The sequence below is a fragment of the Dendrobates tinctorius genome, unplaced genomic scaffold, assembly GCF_039654945.1.
Source record: "Dendrobates tinctorius isolate UK_male_01 unplaced genomic scaffold, ASM3965494v1 ptg000022l, whole genome shotgun sequence".
NCBI lineage: Eukaryota > Metazoa > Chordata > Amphibia > Anura > Dendrobatidae > Dendrobates > Dendrobates tinctorius.
This window is the reverse complement of record NW_027361690.1, coordinates 26,044,530-26,068,583: the sequence shown is the minus strand read 5'-3', so window position 1 is coordinate 26,068,583 and position 24,054 is coordinate 26,044,530. Positions and strand designations below refer to the sequence as shown.

The 24,054-nt window shown below is 42.8% G+C and overlaps 1 protein-coding gene across 4 annotated transcripts in view; it reads right to left on the bottom strand.

The window, feature by feature from the left end:
• PDE8A (phosphodiesterase 8A) overlaps positions 1-24,054 on the bottom strand; it is a 523,736-nt gene that overhangs the window by 315,302 nt on the left and 184,380 nt on the right. The window lies entirely within an intron of this gene.

Below are 24,054 nucleotides of genomic sequence, written 5' to 3'. Positions count from 1 at the left end.
TAAGCTTACCAGCCTATAGTTTCCAGGTTCCCTTTGACACCCCTTTTTGAATATTGGTACCACATTTGCTTGCCGCCAATCAAAAGGAACAGACCCTGTTTCTATAGAGTTTTTAAATATAAGGAATAGAGGCCTGTCTATCACATTACTTAACTCCCTTAATATCCGAGGGTGAATGCCATCAGGGCCTGGTGATTTGTCAATTTTAATCTTACTAAGGCGGTTCTGCACTTCTTCCTGGGTTAGGCAGGTAATACTTAATGGGGAGTTTACATTATCACTCTGCATTTCCCCTGGCAAATCTTTTTCCTGTGTGAACACTGTTGAGAAAAAAATATTTAAAACATTTGCTTTTCCCACATCGCTCTCTATGATTTCACCCTCATTGTTCTTTAAAAGGCCGACACCATCAATTTTAATCATTTTACTGTTTATATAATTAAAGAATAGTTTCCCCCCAGCAGCACGAGGGCAGCGCCGGGGCGGGTTCAGTTTGTGTAGGGAGCAGCGGCTGTCACCGTGCTCCCCTGCATTCACTGACAGCAGCTTAGCATTAAAGGGAACCTGTCAGCAGGATTGTGCACAGTAACCTGCAGACACTGTCAGGTCAGCACCGTTATACTGATTACAATGATACCTTGGTTGATGAAATCCATCTTGTGGTTGTTCTTTAATCTTTTTGCTCGTGGTCCGGGGTGGCCTGTGGGGGGGTCCTCACTGACCTGCCCCCTAGTTTACATAATGAATATCTGTACATAACACACCTCCTGGAGGCAAGAGCCAGCCATGGCACCTGCTCTGCAGCAAAATCACATGGTTACTGTGACAAGAATACATTTTATTCATGTTATACAGCTTGGAGAAAAAAAAAAAAATTCAATTTGAAAATGGCGCCCGCTGCGCAGTAGCAGCTATCAGTTTGTATAGAGATCCGGTAGCTGCTATTGCGCAGGTGCCATCTTGTAGGAGGACTTTTTTTTTTCCTTCTCCAGCAAGATGACGCCGCCTCAGACTCAGTGTAACCTGTGATTTAGGGCTCGCTTCCACCTGCAATTAAGCTGGATGAATGCCATCAGATTAAAAATCGGAATTGCATTCATACCAATTTAATCCTATAGTTCTGTCCTCAATGACATCGCGATTGGACAGGAAAGAAAAGTCACAGCGGGCTGCAGTTGCACGTTAAATTCACATAGCATGCACCCATACCAGTCTATGGGTGAGTGGGAAACATCGCATTGCAATCGGATGTCAGTGTCAAAGCCGGCAGCAGAGAAGATGGAGAAATTAATTCCTCAGTCTCCCCTACACCCGTGCTGCGATTCTCACATACGAGAGGATCAGAGAACAGAGCACTGACACTCAGATCACGCTGAATCATAGAATCACGCTTGCAGAGCTGGCGCCGAGTGTCATTAGCGTATCGCGTCCGATGCCCTCGCATCTAATGCTATATACTAGTGGGTCTCAAGTCATTTAATCCTCTGTATTTTCGGTCTACTGTGTGGTCCTATCAGTGATTGACAGCAGTCTTTGTATAAAGGCTCATTCACACGTCTGATCTTTCAAAGCATGAGAAAAACGAACGGATTATTCTGATCTGAGTTTGATCAGTCTTATTGGAGTGTCATTTGCTTTTCTCGTATGTGAAAAAAAAAAAAAAAAAAAAAAAGACACACCACAGTGAAAACATGGATAGCACTCGTAAAAATTGGACATGTGAATGAGGCCCGAGTGTGCATACAGGGAGAGCAGACCACAAATCCCAATACGTGACCACAGGTTATACTGACGCTTTTCTCCCTAAACTATATAGCAGTCTAGTCTTCTCCCCGATTCCAAGATATGGCGCCTGCAGAGTACAGCACTTTCATGGCATCAGGTTCCCTGTAAACATTTGATGCATCTTTGTTGCCTTCTTTCTGCACAAATTGGTCAAGAACAGAAGGATTTCCTGATTCCCGCGAAGTAAATGAGATTCCTAAAGTCTCGTGCACACGTTGCTTATTATTTTTATCTCAAGCAGATGGAAATCTGCAGCATGTCAATTCTTTCAGCGTTTTTGCAGCGCTTTCCATCTATTCCAATGAACTGGAAAACGCATCTATCTGTATGACAAAAAAATGTTTCCAAGTATTTGCTCATGGGAATCTGACCAGAGAATGAGGAGCATGCACCTGTACGGAAAGTGCTCATGGGTTTTCTGTAGCCAGCACTGACAATGCCAATATGAGGATTTGTCCCGAAAAATGACTCCGATACTATGAATAATTAGAACTAAATTTCTAAATAAAGTGTCAAATCATTTACACTTTCCAAAATAGTCGCAACTAGCTTTCAAATGTCACAAATAGCGAGGGAACAAAAAAGCTCACGAAACTGAAGTCAATGCATTAGAAATATCTCAAGCGTAAAATTGCTATTATTTACTATGTAAAAAATATTGTGTCCCTCAAAATGGTACTAATAAAAATGACAACTTAACCAGCAGAAAAACAGGCCCTCACACAGGCCTGTTGGAAGTAAAAACAAAGTACTGGTTCTCAGGAAATGGTAAAAAATATATATATTTACTGTTTTTATTGCACAGAAAAGTAAGCCTACAAAAATTTGCATCCTCATAATTGTCCCAATACCTGAACCCCTTGAATACCAGAGACTTCCGCAGAAAGAATTGACCTGCAGATTTACCTGCGGATTTTACAAAATCCGCGCGGCCAAATCCGCACTACAATCCGCAGCGTGTGCACATACCCTAACACAATCAGAATATGGCTACCGACAGATTATAAAAGGTTATGAAGAAGTGAAATAAGTTGGCTTCTACCTCTGCTGCCCTAGGAAGCTTGTGAAGGCATATGGGTAGTCAGGATTTACCTGATGAAAAACCTGCTGCAGTCTGCAAAAGAATTCTCTTTTAATGGAAGATCCAACAAGGCTACAAATTTTAATCTTTAGTGACGTGAGGGCCATTGGACCCCAGTTGAGCTTGTTTTCATCACATTTCTGCAAGTGTGGAAGGTAAATGTCTGTTTTCGTGGCTTCTTAGCTCAGGCACCTCTCCCTCAGCAAATTGTGGGACGCACCGCCAACTACGCATGCTACAGTGAGGTGGGCGACTAATAGTATATTGGTGAAGCTAACTGAAGGTTTAGAGGCCATTATTACATTAGAAGTTACAGTTACCACCTAACCCCACTACTCCCAAGAACAGGGCACTGCATGCCTTACTGAAATGGAGCAGTGGCCTTTACTACTGATTTCACAGTTTATGGGTCTGCCGGAAAAAGTGGTGTACTGTGCTCAGCCATCTCCCGCAGGTCCAAAGAGTGGCTCTCACGTTTGGGTATGTGCACACGGTGCGGAATCTGCTGCGGATCCGCAGCGTTCCTGCAGTTGCGGGTCCGCAGCAGATTTTGGTGCATTGTACATTACCATTGTTTTCAATGGTAAACTGGAAAACGCTGTGCACATGCTGCGGCTTTTTCCCGCGTGGTTTTGCTGCGGTTTACAATCCGCAGCATGTCAATTCTTTCAGCGTTTTTGCAGCGCTTTCCATCTATTCCAATGAACTGGAAAACGCATCTATCTGTATGACAAAAAAATGTTTCCAAGTATTTGCTCATGGGAATCTGACCAGAGAATGAGGAGCATGCACCTGTACGGAAAGTGCTCATGGGTTTTCTGTAGCCAGCACTGACAATGCCAATATGAGGATTTGTCCCGAAAAATGACTCCGATACTATGAATAATTAGAACTAAATTTCTAAATAAAGTGTCAAATCATTTACACTTTCCAAAATAGTCGCAACTAGCTTTCAAATGTCACAAATAGCGAGGGAACAAAAAAGCTCACGAAACTGAAGTCAATGCATTAGAAATATCTCAAGCGTAAAATTGCTATTATTTACTATGTAAAAAATATTGTGTCCCTCAAAATGGTACTAATAAAAATGACAACTTAACCAGCAGAAAAACAGGCCCTCACACAGGCCTGTTGGAAGTAAAAACAAAGTACTGGTTCTCAGGAAATGGTAAAAAATATATATATTTACTGTTTTTATTGCACAGAAAAGTAAGCCTACAAAAATTTGCATCCTCATAATTGTCCCAATACCTGAACCCCTTGAATACCAGAGACTTCCGCAGAAAGAATTGACCTGCAGATTTACCTGCGGATTTTACAAAATCCGCGCGGACAAATCCGCACTACAATCCGCAGCGTGTGCACATACCCTAACACAATCAGAATATGGCTACCGACAGATTATAAAAGGTTATGAAGAAGTGAAATAAGTTGGCTGCTACCTCTGCTGCCCTAGGAAGCTTGTGAAGGCATATGGGTAGTCAGGATTTACCTGATGAAAAACCTGCTGCAGTCTGCAAAAGAATTCTCTTTTAATGGAAGATCCAACAAGGCTACAAATTTTAATCTTTAGTGACGTGAGGGCCATTGGACCCCAGTTGAGCTTGTTTTCATCACATTTCTGCAAGTGTGGAAGGTAAATGTCTGTTTTCGTGGCTTCTTAGCTCAGGCACCTCTCCCTCAGCAAATTGTGGGACGCACCGCCAACTACGCATGCTACAGTGAGGTGGGCGACTAATAGTATATTGGTGAAGCTAACTGAAGGTTTAGAGGCCATTATTACATTAGAAGTTACAGTTACCACCTAACCCCACTACTCCCAAGAACAGGGCACTGCATGCCTTACTGAAATGGAGCAGTGGCCTTTACTACTGATTTCACAGTTTATGGGTCTGCCGGAAAAAGTGGTGTACTGTGCTCAGCCATCTCCCGCAGGTCCAAAGAGTGGCTCTCACGTTTGGGTATGTGCACACGGTGCGGAATCTGCTGCGGATCCGCAGCGTTCCTGCAGTTGCGGGTCCGCAGCAGATTTTGGTGCATTACCATTGTTTTCAATGGTAAACTGGAAAACGCTGTGCGCATGCTGCGGCTTTTTCCCGCGTGGTTTTGCTGCGGTTTACAATCCGCAGCATGTCAATTCTTTTGTCCAGAAACACTGCAGTTTCACACCTCAAACATTATGAGGTGTAAAATCGCAGGACTATCCTGCGGATTTATCTGCGGTTTTCACTACAAGATCCGCAGAGGCAAAAAACTCCGTGTGCACATAGCCTTAATCCAAAGACCCACTCATAGGATAAGGAGAATAGAGGGGGTTCTTCTGTCAGGCCACCACCAATTCTCAAGCAACCACTTGTTCTTTGGATAGGTCATCATTTTAAAGCAGATGTCACTAGAACAGGCATGCACGACTAAGACCATCAGTGTCAAGTTCATCCAACACTACTCACAGTGCTTGTTTCAACCCTAATCATAACCCTAGCCCTATCTCTAACCCTAGCCCAACCGTAACCCTGACTTTTGGGTTTTCATTGGCTGTAAGCCATAATCATCAACATTCACAGAAATAAATCACTCTGTTTGTAATGACTCTCTATAATATAAGAGTTTCAGTTGTTGTATTGAAAAACTGAAATATATTAACCTTTTGATGATATTCAGATTTAGTGAGAGGCACCTGTATGTATAACCATGTTCATGTGCCTTGTGTTAGTGACGGCGGAATGCACTAAATATTAAATAACGTAAAGTGTGTTCGCCGCCCGGGGTCCACCGTGCAGAAGGTGTTAACACTGCTGCTAGATAATGGCGGACGTAGAATATGGCGGTATAACGAACGCGGGTTGAACGTCACCCGGGTGCGCTGAGCAATCTGTGTTTATTCACAGAGAAGTCTAAGCGCAAAACACAAAAGGGCTGAGCCTGTTAACGTCACAGGTCTCAGAGGAGTGCATGTACAATATATGGTCACAGGAGCTGGGCCCTAGGCAGAGGGTCAGTGTCCGTCTAGACCTACCGTGCGGCGTCGCTACTGCGGACACCAAGAGCTGCAGACTGCAGCGCGGTGACAGACACAGCCGCTAATCGACAATGCCCGGTAGCAGGCGCACTGTCGGACGCTAGCACTGTGGAGGATGCTATTGTGGCTGTAGCTTGCCACTGGCTAGCGCTGACTCTAAGCCCAAGTCCCTATACACACTCATAATATCAGAGGGAAGGGATCTTAAGGAGTCATTCGCAGGTACATGCATCCATCATCATTCACACAGTTAGCCACTAGAGTCTATACTAGAGCATGGCTGAACGGCCATGCGAACCTTTTATAGCCGGGACCTTCCGGAAGCTTCCAGATCCCTGAGATGGACCAATCAGATCACGATAAGGACCTGGGCATGTGAATCCCGATCTCCAATGGGAGATAATCTCGTGAGCATGCTCAGTAGAGCGACGGGAGGAATTAGCCTCTGGAGTGGCTTGTTGCTGAGCAGCCTGCGATGATATTGCTGGACCAGAGGTGGCAGCAACAGCCAGACCGACAGAGCTGGTCTGAGAAGAGCATCTGGGACACTGTGATTGCTGTGCAGGCTCCTGAGCGGTCGGTGGAGAATGGGAGACTGCTGAATGCAAGGCTCTGGATTCCTGCTGTGCAGCTGCAGGAACCCGACGCCTAACACCTTGGCTAGTTTTCGGCAAAAGGGAGCGTTTGCGTGGAAAAAATGGCGATTACATGTTATATCTGAACAGTTGCACATGAGAAAAAAAATACATTTGATATTCTAGATTATGGGGAATCGTTTGCATATGAAGTTTGAGAAAACAATACCAATTCATGGTTTTTGTTTTTTTTTCAGGGCAGTAGAGAAGTTTAGTAGGAATTGAAATTTACCATCTAACTCCGCTACGTATACAAAATAGAAAATGATTACTATAGTACCGTTACCAGTTATTAATTACGGCAGATAAATATATTTGTTCTATGCAAACAACTACAATAAACTCTAATTATATAAGAGCCATTTATGAAGGCATCGAAGTCAAGGGTGGGGGGTGGGGCGGGGAAGAAAGAATCGAAGCCTGAAGTTTGGCTTTTGGACTCCACAGACACGGCTTTCTTTCCTTTCAAATAAAAACTAGCAGCTTTTACGTTTCTGGTTTTAGTATAACAATTATGTTGCAACTTCCGCATAAAGCCACTCAACTAGAATGACATGTTTTTCATGTGCTGAATATTCTTACTTCAGGCAGGTGCAAAGACAGGGTTCTTATCAAACGCTGCGTGAGTCAGCTATTGAGGGAAGTGCCAGCCCAACCACCCCACCACTGTAAAACAGGCGCAAATTGTGGTCTAAATCACTCCTACAAAATTGCTCTGTTTGTGGCCATTTTAGTATATAGATTACCGTAGTTGGTGTCCCACTCAGTAAGGTGCAGTGAAGTTACAGAAGAGTTCTTTAATTCAGTTTTACTTTATAATACCTTTAATAATAACCAAGTCATAAGCCCCCATCACTCCTTCCAGCACTGTTAATAAATTGCTATTCATTACATATTATTTAGTGGCAGAGCGGATTTTGGTTTTCTGCTCAATCTTTTTTTCCCCCGCTGTCGATACCCACAATTGCCGTTTAAGATTTGCGATCTTTTAATGAAGTAAAGACACGAGCAGTAAATCACCAACAGCTCAGCCCTTACTATACATTCTGTGACTGTCCAGACTACACGTGCCCATTCATACACCCTCATGCTTTTCAGATGGCTACTGTCATTAAGTTTATTACCAAATGAGAACTGTAAATTGGGAAAAAAAAAAATGTCACCAATGTGAAGCTACGTACATGAAGAAAGGGGAAACATTTTAGTTGTGGAACTCCGGAAACTACTGAAATAACTGCAGCAAAAAAACAAATAAATGGTCTACTGTAACCCTGCAACACAGGCAACAGGTTACAGACTGGAATGACTAGGAGTAAATGGAGTCTAGATTACAGGAGTAGAGATAAAAGTAGGTTTCCATTTCATGAATTTATGTTACATCCACAGAATATGTCAAATGTATGGTAGAGGTGAGCAGCACCAATAGGACATTAAAAAAAAAAAAAAAAAAGGATTGTCATTCAATTAACCGGATAGAAAACATTTTGGGTCTCCTTTGCAGTCTAGCCAAGATTAAGAGGGCCAAAAGTCACTGTATACTGGATAAGAAATTACCAAAAAGATTTCTTAGTGAATCAAAGTACCCGGTTTTGCAGATGAATCATAAAACGTAACCGTTATAATACTGCTAACAAAAAGATATTTATATACATTTATGACTCCAACAGTCAATTATTTTGTCTGTATTTTGAGGGGGGGGGGGGGGGGAAATCACACTAAGGCTGCGTTCACACGTTTGTGTTTTTTCGCGTTTTCGCAGCGGTTTTTACCGCGCGATTTTGCCACGGAAAACGCAAAAAAACAGCATCCCATGCAATCCTATAGGATTCCGCAATGCTGTGCTAATGCTGCGGAATTGCATGGCGGAAAAATCCGCAGCATGCTCATTAATTTGCGGAATCGCGGCAATTCCGCCCACATAGGAATGCATAGTTCTGCTTACTTTCCACATGTGTCTGTGCCCACCATGCGAAAAGTAAGCAGAACAATTGCGGATGGTACCCACTGTCCGGAGGAGAGGAGACTGTCCTCTGGGCTGTAGGTACCATATCCCTGCAAAAAATAGAATTTATAAAAAAAAAAAAAAAAAAAAATTCAGGTTATATTCACCTTCCGACGTCCCGCGCAGCGTCCCCAGGCTTCAGCGATACACGCGGCAGGTCCCGTTCCCAGTAATGCATTGCGATAATGACCTTTGCTGACGTCGCAACGTCAAAGGTCATTGCCGCAATGCATCACTGGGAACGGGACCTGTTATGAATGGGTCACCGAGGAGGAAAGCAAGACCAAGCTAAGCCACAGAAAACTAGAGAGGTTGGTAACTAAGCGGATTGCAGACCCCTGATCCTATCCACACAACTAGCAGTAGCCATGGAGCATACCTATGATGATCCTAGATGCCTCAACACAGCCAGAGAACTAAAATAAGCCTAAAGCAAGAAAGGGGAAATCTAAACTGCCCTAGAGCAGACTCCAAAGGAATAGATAGCCCCCAAACATATATTGTCGGTGAGACAAGATGAAAACACAAACGCAGGTAGGAAAATAGACTGAGCAAACGATGGGGCCCAAACTAACTAGACAGGACAGGAAAGGAATGACTGTCTGCAATCATGCAAAAAACCCTGCAAAAAATACCCAACACGTCAGAGAAAAACACTGAAGTCACTAGACTTCGCCCACTATATCAGCACTCTGGTATATTCTGAAAGCAGAGCAAAAAGAGGCCAATCTAATAAGGGACAAAAACAAACTGGCACAAGCAGTAACATAAGGATGGAAATTCAGCACAGCCCCAGCTGGAGCTGGCTGACCCACACAAAACTGAAATGGACAAAACCAGATCAAATATGAACAATAGCAAAAGAACACTTAGCTGAGCATGCAGGGACTGAGCTGGAAACTAAGACCTCAGGAGGCAGGAAAAAAATCACCAGCAGGGATAGAGGGAGTTGGCTGTCTTAAATCCAGTCAGAAACTTCAGATCTCCAGTCATCCTCCTCATTATCAGGTGACAGGCCTCTGTTAATTAGATCAGCTCCAGTAACCACCAGAGGGAGCCCGGAAAGAGAACTCGCAACCCCTCTGTCAATACAACCAGCTCCACCACCTTCACTAGTAACCAGAGGTAGGCCAGAAAGTGAATTCACAACAGGGACCTGCCGGAGCACCGCGGAGGCCTGGGGACATCGGAAGGTGAATATAACCTGATTTATTTTTATTAATTATTTTTAACATTAGATCTTTTTACTACTGACACTGCATAGGCGGCCTCAATAGTAAAAAGTTGGTCAAACACTATGTTTGACGAGTGTGACCAACCTGTCAAATCAGTTCTTCAAGCGATGCTATAGATCGCTTGGAAAACGCTAGCATGCTGCAAGATAATTACGCTTGCAAATTGCTAGTTTTTCCGCGGGAAAATCGCGGGAATTTAAAATGTGATTTTCCCGCGGAATTCCAGAATTCTCGTGGTAACTTCCGCGGGAATTCCGCTACGTGTGAACACAGCCTAATATTTCACTGGTATCTCCCTGCAGAGGTTGGCACCCTAGACCAGCACAATGGTGCACCACTCTTCAGCGGCTATCCCTCCCTCTCCCTAGATAACATTGCTGAAAAGATATATAGGGTGCAGAGGAACCAACAGTAAGGTTTATAATCTGGTCAAAGTAGTACCATATTTCTGATATATCGCATGGTATGTGCACTATATCAGACAGGAGAGCCCTTATAATAAGGGTACAAACAAAACAACATTCAAAGAATGGGGTTATACTGGGATCTATATCATATCAAAGAGGTATATACACAGATAATCTCTCCCATATCTTGATACAATAGCTCAGTATACCGCAACAAAGATTACAGCGATACAAGCAGATGTATACAGTCAATATTGCACATAATCCCAAATAAAGTAGATAGAGCATTATGATTCTTGGATCAAAAAACAGTGCCTTCATGTTCACACCCCAAGGAGGCTTCTGGGCATATTGGCAGCCAAATCGGATATCATTATTGCACACATCCCCCAGACGTATGTTAATATAACTTTAAGGATTCCCTTGCTACTATTATTATGCACATACTTGACGCGTTTCACCATCATGAGGTTCATCAGGAGAACTGAGCATACTGGCATAGGTCCATATAAAGAAAACAGGACTTCTTATATCAAAGAGAGGGTCAGAGACAACGTGGGATTGGTGCCCATCTGCATGAGTCAATGAGCCGATATTAGTCATACTCCAACCTCACCGCCACCCCTCCATTTGAGGCATCAACAACGACACTTCTGGGTAATTCCGAATGGAAGGGTGGTCGAGCATGCACACTGACATTCCATTCTAATAAAGATAAAAGCTGAGCCACTATCTGCTGATGGTTGCGGGCCCCAGGGGTAGGACCACCACGGATCAATACATTATCACTTAATCTGTGGATAGGCGATAACTTGCTTTCACAGGACGACAGTTAAGCTTTGCCATCTAATCCTGCCCAGAGAGCTTTTTTTCCCCCCCAACACTCATAACACATTGATTTCCACCTGGTAGCCGTCAATGGTACAAAATAAGATTAGAAATAAAAATGATAAAATATGTGTTACTACAAAAAAATAAAGACACCTTTGTATGAAAGTGTTTCCAACAGGTCTGGTGCAAGTCCCACTGATACTGGCATTTGATGATATTTCCAGTACTGTAAAGGTCTCTGAATAAACTATACAAAAGTGCAATGAAGAAACGAGAACACAAGACGCTTTAAACAAATACTAGTATTCACAAAGAGAGGACTTCTAGAAGCATCACTGACAGTACCAGTCTCGGCTAACAAAACAGTTTAGTAGCCAATCAATAACAAAAGGTGGCCAGACATATTAGAAGAATATCAGAACCCACAGACGTTCGCGAGACCTGTCAATAATTGAATGTCAAACTATTAGGATGTCAAATGTCAGGGGAAAGATGGGTTGGACATGTGGGATTCCAGCGTGCGAGATCCTTTGTTCTCACAGGACATACACCACCAGTAGAGATGACAGCTTTTTGCCATTGTAAACGTATGCATACTTGGCCAAGCCGAGTGGGATGTGTGACCACATTGGATTCTCTGCTGCTTGTGTACAGAGTAAAAGATGTATTATACCATGTTTGATCAACAGTATGGTCAATAGTGGGGCAACTTATAAGCAGAGACTATAAATGAAGCTTCACTTAAAAGCTTTTTTAGCTTTAAAACTGCATTAAGCATGTCCGTGTTTGCAGTACACGCGGTATCCGTTTTGCTTTTTTTCCACGGATGCCACACATACCCATTATAACCTATACTGCTGTAATAACATGCAGGAGAGGTATATGTCACCACGGAGCAGGCAGACCAACAGTAAAAGGGGAGGTTTATTACAGGGGATAATACTGGTAAAATATACAGTATAACAGCGAATATGATGTGATATAATCTTATCAACAGCAGAGAAACATATACGGGGTTCAAAAAGTAGAAAAGCTATTCTCCTATGAGACAAACTTATCAGTCCTCAGGGGTCTTGATTGGAGGGATCACTCTTGTCCAACGTTGGCACCGAGGCACCAGCGGTGCTTGCTGTCCTCTGTCTCTGGGGTCCTTAATGTTGTCCAGCAGGGGTATCTGGGGTTAACGCGGGAGCCAAAGGGGTATGAGGCTGACGATATTCCCCCTGTGCTCCAAGTCCTTCTCTGATATGACAGCGGTGTTCTCCCACCAAGGTCAGGGGCTCTGCCTTACACAGTCTTTCTTTACAGGTCACTGTCCCGTCGCTGAACGCCCCTTAGTCACAGAAGAGCGTCTCAGCACATAACCCGGTCTCTCTGCGTGGAAGCGTCGGGTCGAGGTACGCAGTCTCTCTGTGGGGCAAAGTCTGATCAAGGAGGGGAGTCCGCAGCCTTCCTGGCAGTGCAGTGACAGGCTTCTCGTACTCACTGCCCACCGCCTGTGTCCACGGTCTCCCTGACTCCAGCGGCTGCACCTGTCTCCTCTCCCCTCCTGCGTCAGCGTCCTCTCTCCTCTGGTCTCTGCCCTGCTCTGCAGAAATCGTGTGCAGTTTTCCCGCTCCCAGTCCTGCCTTCTTCCTGGTTATAGTCCAGTCCCCTAAAGCGTTCCCCAGGGAACCTAATGCCCTGCTTAATGGTTCCGGGCACGGAGCTGGGAAGGCAACTGCCCCTCGGCTCCTTTGGTGCTTCACCCCCTTACACTGCTATGCACATCCCTGTTTTTATACGAACTGTGTATCAGTGTAAATCACCCAGAGACAAGGGCCAATACAAGTCTATGGGTCCGTGTAAAGCCTGTACAGCACACAGATGGCATCAGTGTATAATCCATGTGCTGTCCATGTTTAACACCACAAAGTATAGGAGAAGCTTTGTCATTTCTTTTGCCATACCAGACACCAGTAAAGCTTTTTCCAATATCGGTTTTATATGGATGTGTGACAGGGGCCTTAGCTAAAGGTGCCCATGTAAGTCTATACAAGAAGACAGCAATATACACGTCCAGCTAACTTAAATGCTCAAAGATCACAGCTAATTAATTCAAAAATATAACTTTCAAAGAAAGGTTAATAAAAAAAAAAAAAAAAACAAAAAAAAAAAAACACACTAAATGGCATGAGCAATCCAAGCGTATGCAAGTGCTCCTTGCAAGACTTGTATGTCAATGGTGGGTCATGCTGCAATACATTGATACATCCTTAGGCTATGTGCACACGCTGCGGATTCTGCTGCGTTGTACAGTACCATTGTTTTCAATGGTCAAGTCAAAAACGCTGTGCACATGCTGTGTATTTTCCGCACGGATTTGCTGCGGGTTACAATCCGCAGCATGTCAATTCTTTGTATGGATTCCGCAGGGCTAAACCGCAGGCTAAGGCCTCTTTCACACTTCAGTTTTTTTTGCATCAGTTCAAATCCGCCAAAAAGTCAGACAAGCAGGCGAGAGAAAGAGCGAGAGAAAGAGCGAGAGAAAGAGCGAAAGATTTTATTTTTTGTCCGGCACCCAGAAAGAATTTCGTGTTAAATATGAGTGTCTGGACGATCCGCCAGAGGAAAAAAACCTTACAAGCTCCGTTTTGAAATCTTTGACGATCTTTAATGCAAGTCAATGGGGAAAAAAAACGGATCCTCAAAAAAAAAAAAAAAAAAAAAAAAAAATAATTGAGGATCCGTTTTTTTCCAAACATGACGGATTGTGACTGATTGTAAAAAACTGAAGTGTGAAAGAGGCCTAATCCGCAGGTAAACCACCGGACTTTTGACCTGCACATTTTTACAAATCCACAGGGACAAATCCACAGCTTTCCAAACTACGTGTGCACATAGCCTTAGAGCTCACATGGTGGATTTTTTTTCTGCGGAAAACTCTGCTGATCATCTGCAGTGGAACCTGTAGTTGGGACCGCTATAGGTCTAAACGCAGACCACCCCCACTCAATGGGGTAATCCATATGGTGCTACAGTTTCATTGGTTGGACTCTGTGAGCAAATCGTTTCGGTAAGTGAAGTGTCACTTATTGAAGCGTTTTTAAATCCCCAGTCATATGAACAGCAAAGCAGACATCCCATTGGACCCAATGGAAATCATTGGTGGGAGATTTTCATGCAGAAGTCAACATGGAATATATGCTAAAGATCATGTGAAAAGCACTGTGTGAATGTACCCTTCGCTCCTGAAGCCGTGGTATGTACCTTAGATGGTAGGGACAGCTTCCCAACATTGTTACTTGCTAAGCAATTGAGTCCATAAAATACAGCTTTACTCCATCCATTTCTGACACAGTACGAGTATGATTATATATATATAGTGGTGTAGTAACCACTGTGTCCGCTAGGGGGCGCTGTGTGGATGTCCCAGGAGAAAGGATGAATGGCAGAATACTGAATGGCCGTTATGTATCTCAAAGTGGGTGGCTTTGAGATGGATACTTATGTGTTGATCAGCAGTGATACTGTTGAGGTGCTGCTTTAATGTGTCAGGGAGACGTCTCCAGGTAACTAGGGAGATGGGCGGGCCAGTTACCTACAAACCCACCCAGGGGGTGTGTTTAATAACGCTGTTGTAAAGAGTGTGAGTGGTTGAAGGACCTGTGATGAGGTCATAGTCATGTGACCCGGTGGGCGTGGCTATGGACCATATAATGTGGCTAGGGTAGGTCACATGTGGTGAATGCTGGGACCCGATTGGTCCAGTGTGGAAGGTCCTGTTGAGATGGAGCTTCCTGCCTAACAGCCTGTGAAGTGGCTGTGGTGAATGGCTGCACGTGTCTGGGAGTTCCCTGGAGGGAATGGACGTCTGTAGTAAGCTGAAGCAGCCATGAGGAAACCCGGGCATGGGTGAGATAAGGGAGGCTAAGAGAGCCTGTATGCTGGACATTGTACAACCTGTGTGAACACAGGGTTTACAGAGTGAAGCTTTGTCATGGACGCTCTGCTGTTTATATTTCCAGTTGCTGCTGTAGGTGTATAATGTTGAATAAACCGCATGGACTATGCTTAGTTTATGGAAAACCTGTGCCGGACATGATTTATTGGCTGCCTAGCGAGGATTCCCTATTTGAATGACAGCGCTACCATATATATATATATATATATATATATATATATATATATACACACATACATACACACACACACACACACACACACACCTATTTAACGTCACAATCCAAAATAGATACGTATTTAGGTTCAGTTTGTCAGACGTTAGAAAACTTCTCTCCCTTTACTAATGGTAAGCAGGAAGGCATTTCCAATAAATATAAGCATAAACACACAATTAAAGACTAAACAAAAGCATAAAAATACATTTCTTCATAAACATTTGACAACAGAATGCCAGGTCAACAAGAATCTGTGCATCCACTTAGTCTGGAAACCATCAGGTTCACCTTACAGATGCCAAAGAGAACCCTTACTCAGCACCCAGCAGATGAATGGAGCTTTCTATATACATTTAATGTACTATGTATAGTATATTTAGTGCGCAAGTATAGGGCTCTGATGTGATGTCAACAAAACCTAAAATCACTAAATCACATAGTTGACAACTTTCCAGAAATTTTTTGACAGCACATTAAATTATGGGACTTTTTTTTTTTTTTTGAGAAGCTGGAATCATTTCACAACCAGTTTATGGTTTGAACTTTCCATGGTAGCAGGTAGAAAGTCTTTTATAGTATCCTGCAGTCAGATTTTCTTTTGATTCACCCCATCATTTATGGTAACTTATGTCCGGTAGCCATATTCACAGCCACGGGGGGGGGGGGGGGGGGGGGAAAAAAAAAAAAAAAAAAAAAAAAAAGCTCGGTCCATATGTCTGTTTTTACCATCTGAGTCAACCATTTTACTCCTTTGGAGAGGAAAAAAAAAAAAAAAAAAAAAATACTGGAGGTTTCTCAAGCTTCCTCCTCAATGCAGAGCAGTCATTCATGTGTTCGCTGTGTATGGAAGCAGGAGCTGATGATAAAGGAAGGCTGAAATTCCACTGTGAGGCTATGTGCACACATATGCAGAAAGTTTCTGCATAAAAACCGGACTCCTTCCCATAAAATGTGCATTTTTTTCCCGCACGTTTTTGCCACACTTCCCCAGACACATAGAAAATAGCTAGAAATGCGGAATTTTCCATGAAATTAATGAGCATGCTGCTTTTTTTTACCGCGAAGCATTTTTTCATGGAAAAAAAAACGCATCAATATGCCCAAAAAGTGCAAAATGCATTAAAATGAATAGGAAGCTTCTTTTAAGCGGATTTTTTTGTAAATCCGCGGGAAAAAAAAACGCTGTGTGTGAACACAGTCTAACCCGGACAAGTATAGTATACCAACCCCAGTTACAAGGGAAAATATATATTTTTTTTTCCACTTAAAAGACAAACTTTTAAGGGTGTGTGCACACGCTGCGGATTTTGCAAAATCTGCAGGTAAATCCACAGGTCAAAAGACCTGCGGTTTATCTGTGGATTGGCCAGCGGTTTTGCCCTGCGGTTTATCATCTCTACAATGGAGGAGATCGGAATCCGCAGAAAGAATTGACATGTCAATTCTTTCTGCGGTTTAGAAACCGCAGCAAATCCGCACCGTCTGCACTGCGGTTTTTGATTTCCATAGGTTATAATGGTACTGTACACCGCAGCAGAAACTGCTGTGGATCCGCAGGGCCAAGTCTGCTGCGGATCCGCAGCGTGTGCGCACACCCCAAGTCTTTATGGGGGCACAATGCATAATATAAATAAAAAAATGCCAATGTCAATCACTGCTATGGGGAACACATTTTTAAAGTGTATTTTAGTAGTTCAGTGTTAGCATAAAAAAAAAAAAATTATTTTAAATCCCCATTATTACTCAGCAGGCTATTCTCCCATGATGAGCTTTTGATTTGCAAATTTTGCCCCCCCCCCCCCCCCCCCCGTTAAGTAAAATAGGCTACTTGCATTTTTTCAAAAATACACACCTTTTAGGGGGAAAAAAAAAAAAAAAAACCCCTCTCCAAATACTCAAACGTGGGGACATAGCCTAAAATACATCTGGTTAGGAACGGGGCAAAAGGCCTAGTCTTGAAAGGGAAAATAATGTGTATGTTGCATTTAATCTGAAGGAGCATGTGTAGGATAATTTGACTAATTATTATTTTACAGTTCCCAATAAATTCTGCTATTGTGCTCAGATTAGTCTCCGAGCTGTATACATGTATCACTTATTAGCTTTATGACTCATTATGCTTTTAACTGTGTATGAGGAATAAGTTGTGCAGAAAAAGAAATCCAGGCTGGCAACCAAGAAATAGCGTCCTGGATTTACTGCCTATGCACAGAGCAAAGCAGGAAGCAGTCACCTGGGTTCAGATCAAAATATTGCATACAAGTGAATGAAAGAAAAACCTAAAAATTACCAGGTGTATTAAATTTTATTAAATTTTAGCAGATCACAATTTCATTAAAATCAGAAACTACATAAACACAGACCAAAGATGGGTGAACCTTGGGAAATAAGTACTATAACAGGGGGTGGGAGACATAAAAAGCATCAGATGTATGAGGCCAATATTAGGCCGTAGTGTACGTGCAACAGTGAAAGGAGACATGCAAAACTGTTGTATCCCCCCAAAGCCTTACACCCTACAGAATAAGGAGGCAGTCACAAATAATTCCCGAACAGCAGAGTATCTCAAGTGCTAAAATCAATAAGTGGTACGAAAGAGTTCAACGCAAGTACAGCAGACTCACCAGGTCCAAGATCTATTTAATAAGGTATATAGTTTGTTTTGGGATATCTGGTTATAAGATCCGCTTTCAAATATATCATATATAAAAGCAAATCCGCTGCATGGTTCCTGTTTTGTGAGTGAGCAGATTTGTGAATATTTTAAATTCCAGGCACCAGGAATCCATTTTGCGGAACAAAGCAAGGCCAAGGCGACACAACAATTGATTAATGTGCAGGACTGTTGAATTTCTCGGGACATTCACGCAATGCTTCACCCCACTGCCAGAATAGATTTGCTACTACAGGAGGAACACTTTGTGAAAGCGGAAAACGCAATGTTATGTGACTGAGGTTATCAACATAGAAAAATAAAAGGATTAGCCCAAAAAAATATTAAATACAAATTGTCATTTTTTTTCTCAATATTTTAAAACATTTGTTAAGCAGATACTGTGAAGTGATGAAACCTCAGAAAGGCCATCATTGTAGTTCCCACAGGTTCCAACACCCAGATAAGGCTCTTTGGGGTATGTGACCATGAGGTCTTCTTCCTACAGCGGAGTCACAAAGGTTTTCCTAGGAGAAGCCAATTCAGGACAAAGCCAGTGATCTTTTTCCTGAAGTGGCTTTGCAGTCTTTAGTACATTTCCGCAGCAGTAACGCACAAAAAAAAAAAACGCATGAGTTTTTAGCCTTTTGATTTTCAGCATCTAATAAAAGTCTATGGTGACCATCGGCACATAGAACTCCGCGAACCCGCAAGAGAAACTGACATGTTGTGGATTTCAAACACGCACCGCAGGTCAGATTACCCAACAAAAAAACAAGGATTCATTCTTTGGAGCCAGGGCGATTTTGTCCTTGAACATTTCATGCCCTTTTCAAATCCTATAGTGAAACCTATGGGAAAAAAAATGTCAGGATGGTGGGGGAGCCATAACTGCACATGCAGGATTTTAATTAAAAAGTCACTGACCCCAAAACATCATGAACCAAAATGCATTGTATATGGGATTTTAACATTCTGGACCCGATTCATCAAAGCAGTTTTGTCAGAATTCTGGCATAAATCTCTTTTAAAAGTGGCAAAATTTTGGCGCAACTTGGCATTTCTCCCAGCTATGTCAAAATGGTCAGAGTCAGGGCGTTACAGGGGATGACACCACGGCTTGTCTAATTTGTGATGACCTGTGGGATTACTTACTCCAGTCAGGGACTGAAGTAAGATTTCTGGCACAGTGCACCTCTTCATCCAACAGGAGAGGGACTCCACCATGCCCCCTCATCAACCATGGAGAGAAAAATTGCCAGTTGTGATGAAATCGGGGCCAGAATATAACATCCACCCCCCTATAATGAGAAGCAACAAAAAAGTTCCTCAAAGTGTCAAAAAAATGTTTCCCCCACCCCCTTTATGAAACAATGCTATTCTTTTTTTTTTTCATAGGCTGCATCTACTACAGTAGCTTAAGTCACTCTACACAAGTCATTGCATGAAGCCGTCAAATGGGTTTCATTTTTGTATTTTTTTTTTTTTGACAGCTATGAAGTTACAAAATGTGCAATTACAAACTATGGACCATGAGGGTTTTACTATACTGTGCAAATAAAATTGAACAGATTTAGCAGATCTTGGTCACATTAATATGGGCCTGTAGCACATGAGACTTCAAGAACGTTGACCCTAAAGGGATATTAATATGTGTCACTCCTGATAAGGCAGCAAATGCCACAATGAACTGCACTGAACTTGAAAAACCAGGGACATTTCTAACTTTAGTCCGGCTTTCCACCCAAATACAAAAGGTAACTTTTACACCACAATATAAAAATAGGGAATGGATTTATAAATAGACCCCTTCTCCACTTCAGAAAGAAAACAGGGGCCTCCATATGTACGTACGCTGGGTATACAGAAACCTCTTACATGCAATTTCACTCATTTGGAGACTTAGGAATTATACTGCATAGAAATGTGGCTCGGAGCTAAGCAAACAGAAGTCATTCAGAAAGAGCTATGCCCTGGCGATTGTCCTGCAGATGTAGGTGGTCTGCGTGGAATAAGAGGACTGTTCGCTCCTAGATAGATCTGATCTGCATGGTACGCAAAAAAAAAAAAAAAAAAGCGAATATAATAAATATTACACACACACGTCTCTAGTTAAGACTTTTATAGCTTGAGCTGAGAGACTAAATCATGTTAAGGTGTGACTTAGAGAGGAAGGTGAAATATTATTTAGGAATAGGGTTAAAACCTACCAATCTAATTAACCCTTCCCAGTAAATCACCAGAGAGTCAGAGGGAGATGGATCAGAGTAAACAAGCGCGCAGACTGGCAAGTCACCGCTAACTCCTAGGGATGTGTCACTTATTTTCCCCGGCAATACTCTAGGAATTTCACATTTTCTCATTTTGCAGCGAGACCATGTGGATTCGCATTTTCTGGGCTTCCCCATTATTTTTAGAGCAGCAGATGAGGTAGGTGATCCGACTTGTCAGAATATTGGTCACGTGACCATCGCCTCGCAGTAATCTTTCCGCACTCGATATGTAAAAGATAGCATCGGACTTGTAGGAACTGCTGGAAGGGAGGACATTTTTTTTTTTTTCACTTGAAATAAAAGCAGCATATTAGTCATCGGTGAAAACATCAGGGAGTGCAGTGAGGCGGGCTGCACTCCGACATTGTGAAATATTGCAAGCAGCGAGGCCACAGACTGCACATACTGCACACAGCCTTGACCTTAAACTAGTAACCACATGGATGGGCTTTTGACAAGAAGAAGGTCATTCCTTCTTGTACTGAAAAAAAATAAAGACATATATACAACTATATATACACATTTTTTGTCCACCATGACAGGTTAATTTCAGTCTGCCAACGCTGAGTGTCACTGTGCTATAGCAGTGACAAGTCTGTGTACGTAGACAGACGCTTGTCGCTCAGCAAAATGGGACCCTGTGTCAGGCACAACTGCATTCAAAAGCATGGTTGGAAAATGGGGTTTCTCAAGCCCTGTAAATCTTATATTCCGTAACTTCTGGAATAGTATCCTCATGAAGTGCAGAAAAATGACACCGACTACTACAACAGTTGTGACTCAGGATCTGGGCCACATTGCTCCATGGCGTCCAGTATTCATTAGACGGAGGCTACACAACAACATGTGTTTTGCATCCAAGAACCTTTGTGCAACTTCCCGACGTGATTATTGTAGCGTTGAGAGTTTGCTGGAAAAAAAAAAAAAAAAAAACTAAAACGCAGACAAGTTCCATGTACGCTTATTTTAACGGCTATTGAGCTGCGTGCAACTTGCATCCAATAAGAAGGTAAAGGGGTGTCCACTACTTGGAAAAACTCATTCTATAGCCACGATGTAACAAAAATGAACCCTATACATGTGCCTCGTCACAGCGATGTCAGAGTCTCCCAACACTTGTATGACATTCTGCCAAGTGAGCGCTGCAGTCCATCATTGTTACACCATGCAAGCTTCAGTTCTGACATCACTGGAAAGGCACCAGCGTGACAGGCAAGTATACATTTCTATTACATGGGGGAACTACAGTATTTAAGTTGTTTCAAGTAGTGGACAACATCTAACACATTTGGAAACATTTGGGCCATGTTGGCCAAAATGTTATCGTATCACAGCCACGTACAGAAGCAAAAGGTTACACTCCTATATACGTCTACTCCGCCACAGGTGCCAAACATCAATAACCCTAGGTACAACCAGTCTACACATAATGCACATGTCTAGTGTGAAGAGTCCTGTATTTCCAGACTCTAGTCTGGAGGAGTCACACAAATTCCTTGATTCTGGACGTTTTCTGTGGTCTACATGTAACCCTCACGGAGGGTTGATCAGATTTGGATTGTGCAGACCACAATCAATTAATATTGAACACACATTTCTGGAAGCAAATATGTCGTTTCGTATTGATTCTATATAGTTTTGTATATGCGGTTAACAAGTTTGCTAATTGTGAGGACACAAACAAGCCTAAAGTTAAGTTCTCACAATGAAAAATATTAAAGTTGTGAGCCCTCAGTGGTTGATACCATCTTTTCTGTTAGCCATTAAAAAGTATCAACCACTGATACCAAATTTGAAGACATTTTAATATAATGGCTAACACTCTACAAAGATACATTTTTCCTCTCTTCTCACAATGAGCATTGGATACATTTTTTGATACTGTAGATTTTCTGCACCAATTTACTAGAGTGAGGCCACTACAGTATTAATTTTTTTTTTTTGTATTTTATGGCATTTTTATCTCCTTTTTTCAGCTGCGGTTTTGTCTTCTTTTGATCGGTCATGTTTGAAATAAAATGGCTTTGTTTGTAATACTTGGTTTTGATGAAACTTTGGGCTGGAATCACACCAGCGTATGGCATCGGATCCGAGAGCTTTGGGCTCCTGGTCTGCTGCGAGCGTGATCCGAGCGTCAGTGAGAGAATCACAGCACAGCACCTGTGGAAGTCATTTCTCCATCTCCTCCATTGGCAGCGGCCGCAATAATCGCACTGCACTCGGGTGATAGCCAAACGCGGTGCGAGGTTTCACACGCACCTGTAGACTTGTACGAGTGCATGCGATCAGATTCTCGCAACATGCTGCAATATTTTCTCGTGCCGACAATAATCGCAGATGTGATCGGTCCCATATTAACATCGCGCTCGTCCGATTTCATCGCCAGTGCTAGCGAGCCGTTATCGACACAGTCACGTGCAGATGCACAATAAATCACACGCGGTTTTAGAGCTGCAGACTTTCCTCATCTCATTCAAGTCTATGTGGAAAATCCTCAAAATAAAAGGCATATTTAGTGCAACAGAAATAGATAAAAATATGTACGTCAATTTCTGCTAAAATACTCCTCATAAGAACTCAGCCCAAGGACACGTTCACACATTCAGTATTTGGTGAGGTTTTTACCTCAGTATCTGTAAGGGCAGTTTCACACATCCAGATAATTCCGGTACCGGAGCTATCCGTGTCCATACGTGTGCTATCCGTATGTCCGTGCGTACCATCCGTGTGCTCTCCGTGATTTTGAAAGATTATTTTCAATGTTAACCCTTTGACTTTTAAAAACGCACACGGATCGCACATGGACAGCATCCGTGTGCAGTACGTGTTTACACGGACCCATTGACTTGTATGGGTCCGTGTGATCCGTGATGTTGCACAAAAACAGACATGTCAGCGTGTTTTACACACGGTCCGTGAAAACACGCTGACATCTGCATAGACACATTCATTTGAATGTGTCTACGTGTGTCAGTGTCTCCGGTACGTGAGAAAACTGTCACTACACGTACCGGAGACACTGACGTGTGAAGCTGCCCTAAGCCAAAGCCAGGAGTGGGTGATAAATACAGAAGTGGTGACATTTTCTATTAGGCCATGTGCACACATTCAGTATCTGGTGAGGTTTTTACCTCAGTATCTGTAAGCCAAAACCAGGAGTGGGTGATAGAAACAGAAGTGGTGACGTGTTTCTGTTATACTTTCCCTCTGATTGTTCCTCTCCTGGTTTTGGTTAACAAATTCTGTGGTAAAATACTGACCAAACACTGAATGTGTGACCGTGGCCTAAATCAGAAAGGTTCTAGAGAAAAAAAAAAAGAAAAAAAAGGTTAACATAAAACTTCAAGAAGGTACACAAAGCCAAATTACAGACAACCTCCGAGGAGGACGAGCCAAGCACTAGCACATTTGTATTCCAAGGGAAGTGCTCTGTAAATTAACCGCTTCGGCTCAGCAGTGCCAATTTGCTAGATTTCCATGTATCCTAAAAGCGAATAAAGCAGCGGCTGAGCTCCAGTTACAGAATAGGAGCAGCATTTCCCACGTCGCTCTGTGATCCTGGGTCGGCTCTGCGCGGCCGGTCGCAGGCCCGACAACACAGAAGACTGCCTTCTCTGCAGCTCTCTATGAAAGGAACAGTCTGCAATGAGAATTTAGCAAATTCCCCGGTTCCCCATCCATCTAACAGGTTGACAGCTCCTAACAAGCCGCTCTTTTCTTCCCCTCCAACATTAAATATTTCATTCAGCCATTATTAAGCGGTGCCAAAAATATCCATACAAATATCAATATTTACCAGCTGACGTATAACACTGACACAAACCGAGCAGAGGAAATACAAGGACGGAGAGAAGCAGGCCCTGCCGCCAGATAAAGGTATTAAATCAGATTTCTGTGACAGGTCTCGCAGTCGCCCTGGGCCTTAATAACGGAACACCCCGTAGGTAAACATGTGTCGTGAATGGGACTCTCA